Source organism: Cololabis saira, chromosome 5 (assembly GCF_033807715.1).
Source record: "Cololabis saira isolate AMF1-May2022 chromosome 5, fColSai1.1, whole genome shotgun sequence".
In the NCBI taxonomy this organism is placed as follows: domain Eukaryota; kingdom Metazoa; phylum Chordata; class Actinopteri; order Beloniformes; family Belonidae; genus Cololabis; species Cololabis saira.
In genome coordinates, this window is record NC_084591.1 from 4,416,265 (window position 1) to 4,422,264 (window position 6,000).

At 42.8% G+C, this 6,000-nt stretch overlaps 1 protein-coding gene across 1 annotated transcript in view; it reads right to left on the minus strand.

Moving 5' to 3' along the window:
* The window catches only part of peak1 (pseudopodium-enriched atypical kinase 1), a 186,723-nt gene that overhangs the window by 175,782 nt on the left and 4,941 nt on the right, over positions 1 to 6,000 (minus strand). The gene's annotated exons all lie outside the window — the stretch shown is intronic.

Here is a 6,000-nt window from a genome sequence, read left to right on the forward strand (position 1 = left end):
ATTTTCTTGCGACCTCACGATTTGTGATCGGGAGCTCGTCGTAGGTGTTAATCTCTCGTCGTTACCCCACGTATACTGCACGAAGCACGAGCAACGATTGGGTCAAAATCGGGCCCGATCAAAAAAAAGTTGCACGACTGGAAAATAATAATAATATATCGCACAGTGTCTGCCCGGCTTTAAACGTTCGCAGAGCTGAAAAAAATGAATATAATGAACATCGACCATGAAAAATACTTTTCCATTTTCTCTAGAAAACTGCAGCATGTGATAGAATGTCCATTTAGTGGGTGGGGATTTAAATAATTGCACGCTGCAGGCTATGATGTTTGTGGCCCCTGAATGCACCAGATTACTAATCCTTCACCTTTTTCCTTGTTTCTTAATCTAATCTTAGTGTATGAAAGTGCATCGGAGAGGAGGAGGAACGTTTTTGCTCCACAAAACTTGAACTTAACAAGCTGGATTTGTACTTTTGCTCATGAAAAACATGTGGCAATAAAAAGTGAGCAGTCAGAGACCCGGGGCCGTGTCCTCTACCAGCTTCTGCTGTCGCCTCTGGAAGACTCTTCTTTCTTCCTGCTGCACATGATGAATCTCTCCGTTTCAGAGGGAGGGAGAGGAAAGGAAAAACAACCCCCCCCCCGGTGCCCGATCAGCTGGTAACAGGTCCTGCCTTTGTTTTATGGACCCCGCAGGACAATGACGGGGGTGTTGAGAAGTCCATCAGGCTCCGGAGGAGACTGTGGCCCCGTTTACACGTAGCCGGGTATTTACAAAAACGGATATTTCCCCCTCTACGTTTTGAAAAATTCCATCGTTTACACGAGATCGTTTTCAAAATCTCTTCGTTTACACGAATCCGCATAAATAGGCTGTTAACGTCATGCCAGCCAATCAGAATCCTGGAAAAAACATCAACAAATGACATGTGTAACTTCCAGTCAAGGCTGATTTATGGTTCCGCGTTACACCAACGCAGAGCTTACGGCGTAGGGTACGCGGCGTACGGTGCGCGGCGCCGCGTACCCTACGCCGTTGGCTCTGCGTCGATTTAACGCGGGACCATAATTCAGGCTTTACTTCCAAGACGGAACGAGAGTCTTTCGTTTGGAGTGACAGAGAAGTGGAGTTACTTTTAAGCGTGACTTTAGAATAAAAAACAGGTAAAATACAAGAAAATATTGACGGTGGCCAAACTAATTGTAAACACAGGTCGCACTCATGACGCTGGTGACGCTTCTGTCGCATAATGTGACGTTCTGAAGCCTAAATGTCAGTTTTCCTCTGTTTAGACGCAAACGTGAAAACTGAGTTTTTGAAAATCTCCACTTTGGCCGGAGTTTTCAGAAATGATCGTTTTTGGTGACTTTGAGCTCCGTTTTCGTGTAAACGAACGGCCAAATCGCATGAAAACGCCTCCGTTTTTGCTCCGTGTAAACGGGGCCTGTAAGGCCCTGCGGCGGCAGCTTCAGCTCGCGGACTGGGACGGGCTGAAGAACTGAGCACCGGATCAAAACTACACCTCTAAACAATGGAGGAAATTCTAAATCTGAGAATACCTAAAGACCCAAGGACTGTATATCTGGGACTTATGCCTGTTGAAGTAATTGGAAAGAGAGACATCTACCTCTTCAAAATATTGACTGTTGCTGCTAAGAAGGCCCTGACAAGACTCTGGATGAGAAGCAATCCCCCAGGACTGAGACAATGGCTCGACATTGTTGAAGAAATATACGCCATGGAAAAATTTACTTTTTGTTTGAGAATTAGAGGAAGGGATTTTGCTCAAAAGTGGCAAAAAATGGTCTACATTTAAGGTAAAATCCCAGCCATGCCCTTAAAGAAGGGAAAGAAAAGAATGGCAAAATATTACGTTATGATTGTTACTATAATTTTGTATTTTTATTTTTATTATTTTCTCTTTCCTTTCTGTGTAACTTGAAAAAGACAAAATAAAACGTATAAAAAAAAACGACACCTCTGAGAAAGGACAGGAACGTTCGACGGAGGAGAAAAAGCTTCACGCAGCGTTTAGTCAGAGTCATCTTGAGCTCTTCAAATCTTCTTCGTCTCAATCCAAGGCTTCCCAACCAATCTAACCTTTTGTGACCTTCATTAGGATTCACACCAAAACAGATGCTGGAAAAACAGGCTTATTGGATGAATGCATTAAGGAGAACAGTAAACTGTAGTGTGTTGGTGCCGGTAGTCGTAGCTGCAGCTACAGGACCGGACTAGAGCAGCTGGTCTGAAACAGAGTCTCATCCTAGATATGCTGCTATAGACCCTTTTTCTGTTTGTAAACAATGATGACTCTCATTTTTAACTTGATATCAAACACAAGTTACAGACCCAGCAGCACATCTATCATCTCCTCCAGGTTCTACATCTTTAGTGTTGTCTTCTTTGTTTAGATACACAATCAAATACGTCACAGCAGCTTCACTCCAACCCGCCCACTTCTCACCTGGGTGTCGAAAAACAAACGAGGACAAAGCTGGTGGGGGCGGTACGAGGCGTGAAGAGGCATCCCGAGTCGTGGCGCGCTGAGGCCCCGTTTCCACATAGCCGGGTATTTACAAAAACGGATATTTCCCCCTCTACTTTTTGAAAAATTCCATCGTTTACACGAGATCGTTTTCAAAACCTCTTCGTTTACACGGATATGCATGAATACGCTGTTAACGTCATGCCAGCCAATCAGAATCCTGGAAAAAACATCAACAAATGACACGTGTAACTTCCAGTTAAGGCTGAGACCCCGTCCACACGTAGCCGGGTATTTTTAAAACCGAATACCCCCCCCCCCTCCCTCCGTTTATAAAATAATTTGTATCCACATTACATCGTTTTTAAAAAAAAAACCCTTCCACACATAACCAAAGATCTGCGTTTTCGACCACATTCATAAGCATTCCAAACCTGTAGATCATCAGATACCCGGCTACGTGTGGACGGGGTCTGATTTATGGTCCCGCGTTACACCGACGCAGAGCCTACGGCGTAGGGTACGCGGTGACGCACACCGTACGGCGTGCGTCACCGCGTACCCTACGCCGTAGGCTCTGCGTCGATTTAACGCGGGACCATAATTCAGGCTTTACTTCCAAGACGGAACGAGTCTTTGGTTTGGAGTGACAGAGAAGTGGAGTTACTTTTAAGTGTGACTTTAGAATATAAAACAGGTAAAATACAAGAAAATATTGACGGTGGCCAAACTAATTGTAAACACAGGTCGCACTCATGACGCTGGTGACGTTTCTGTCTCATAATGTGACGTTCTGAAGCCTAAATCTCTGTTTTCCTCTGTTTAGACGCAAACGTGAAAACAGAGTTTTTGAAAATCTCCACTTTGGCCGGAGTTTTCAAAAATTATCGTTTTTGGAGACTTTGAGCATCGTTTTCGTGTAAACGAACGGCCAAAACGCATGAAAACGCCTCCGTTTTTGCTCCGTGTAAACAGGGCCTGAGTAGGTACTAGTGGAAAAGGGCCATAAAAGACAGGTCATCTCCTCCTCAGACCACAGCTGCTTTGCTGTATCCAGATTAATTCATCGCTTATTTGAAAATGTACAGTATGTACTCTGCCCCCTCAGTTTACGTAGTGGTTCTTTCCTCTAGCCCAGCAAAGAGTTGGTGCTACCTTGGAACCGGTTCTTCTGACCCGGAGCCAGTTCTTTGTCCGGTTTGGTGGAAAAGTGGTATCTGTCTGTTTTCTCTTTTCCTGCAGGAGGTTCCCCCCTTATGATCCAGGTCCTGTTCCAGGTTCTTTCTCTCCTAAACAGGAGTTTTTCTTGCCACTGTTTGGCTTAAGGTTTTCCTCCCACGAGGGGACTTTTTACCTGCCAGTGTTTATGTTATGTTTATGTAATAATTGCTCGGTAATCCTGTCCTGGGTCTCTGGAAAGCGCTTAGAGACAACCTTTTGAATTGAACAGTAAACAACATTATGTTCCTGCACAAACCTGTCATACATGGACTTCTCTCACAGAGGAGGTGAAACAGGCCCAACAAGAACATTTTCCCAGCAGGCTAACATCACTCCTGATTAATGTATTATTTTAGTAACTCCACTGGGCTAATAGCTCATTAGACGTAGGTTTTCCAAGGTCAGAATCAAAATTACAGCTTATCAGTGAAGCCACAGCCTCCAGTTTCACAGATAATCAGAAATATTTACAAAGTCAACATTCCTTGAAAGGTCAACAAGAACTATTTGAAAGACTGAATAAAATGGCAACAGAGAAGACAAGGCCAGAGTAACGAGACTGGAGACAGGAGTTTATGCAGCCGGTCCTCTGAGTGACGACAACGACAACGATTGTCTCCGATGTGTGACGACAACAGATTGTGTCCAACGTTATTTAGGCTGCAGCCTCGAGGAAGCAGACAAAGCCACTGATACTCCCACGTAGGGATGGGCGGTATGGACTAAAAAATGTATCACGATCATTTCTGGCATTTATCCTGATAACGATGAGAATGACAATAAAAAAAATACCAATTCAACTCCACCTTTGTAACTATAAATCTATTAGATCCGCCATGTTTGTTACACAAAAAACTCAACTGGAATTTTTCTCTTTCTTTCAGGCTCATTTCTTTCTTATTTCTTTCTTTCAGGCTCATTTCTTTCTTTTCTTTCTTTCTTTCTCTTTCTTTCTTTCTTTCTTTCTTTCAGGCTCATTTTCTTTCTTTCTTTCTTCTTTCAGGCTCATTTCTTTCTTTCTTTCTTTCTTTCAGGCTCATTTCTTTCTTTCTTTCTTTCTTTCTTTCTTTCTTTCTTTCAGGCTCATTTCCTTCCTTCCTTCCTTCCTTCCTTCCTTCCTTCCTTCCTTTCCTTCCTTCCTTCCTTCCTTCCTTCCTTCCTTCCTTCCTTCCTTCCTTCCTTCCTTCCTTCCTTCCTTCCTTCCTTCCTTCCTCCCTTTCCTTCCTTCCTTCCTTCCTTCCTTCCTTCCTTCCTTCCTTCCTTCCTTCCTTCCTTCCTTCCTTCCTTCCTTCCTTCCTTCCTTCCTTCCTTCCTTCCTTCCTTCCTTCCTTCCTTCCTTCCTTCCTTCCTTCCTTCCTTCCTTCCTTCCTTCCTTCCTTCCTTCCTTCCTTCCTTCCTTCCTTCCTTCCTTCCTTCCTTCCTTCCTTCCTTCCGGCTTTACACAAAAACATCATCAACAGGAATTTATCATTTTTTACCGTGAGATACAAATTCTTACCGTGGGGAATTTTTTTGACGGTTTATCGTGAACGGTAAAATATCACCTATTCCTACTCTCACGTCCATAAGCAAAACTAAGAAATTAAAGTTGATTTTCCGAACACCCAGTCTCTCCTTCATCGTCCTGGTGGTGACTCACGACTGCGATCAACTTGCAAACAAATCACAGTAACGACTGACATCTAATACGCCAATAACTGAAGCGACAGTGTTTGATTTCAGGAAGGAAAATCACTTCTCGTCAAACAAACCAGTCAGTCACTGAAAACCGTCAAAAAAATCGATAAATTCCTGTTGATGTTTTTTGTGTAAAAAGCTGATTTATGGTTCTGTGTTAAGGAAGGAAGGAAATGAGCAAGAAAGAAAGAAAGAAAGAAAGAAAGAAAGAAAGAAAGAAAGAAAGAAAGAAAGAAAGAAAGAAAAGAAAGAAAGAAAGAAAGAAAGAAAGAAAGAAAGAAAGAAAGAAAGAAAGAAAGAAAGAAAAGAAAGAAAGAAAGAAGAAAGAAAGGAAAGAAAGAAGTTGAATTGGTATTTTTTTTATCGTCGTTGTTATGGTTATCGGGATAAATGCCAGAAATTATCGTGATACATTTTTTTAATTCCATACCGCCAGCCCTACTCAGGACTCTCATCCTCTGATATTACGACCCAAAAGCAGAAAAGTGCTTGGCTCAAGTCACAACCTGGAATCTGCCAAAGAAATGCCAACAACAGAATTTTTACAGATATTTTTTAGTCTAAACTGCACTTTATCAGGCAACGCTGACCTCTGAAGAGAGAACCGTTAT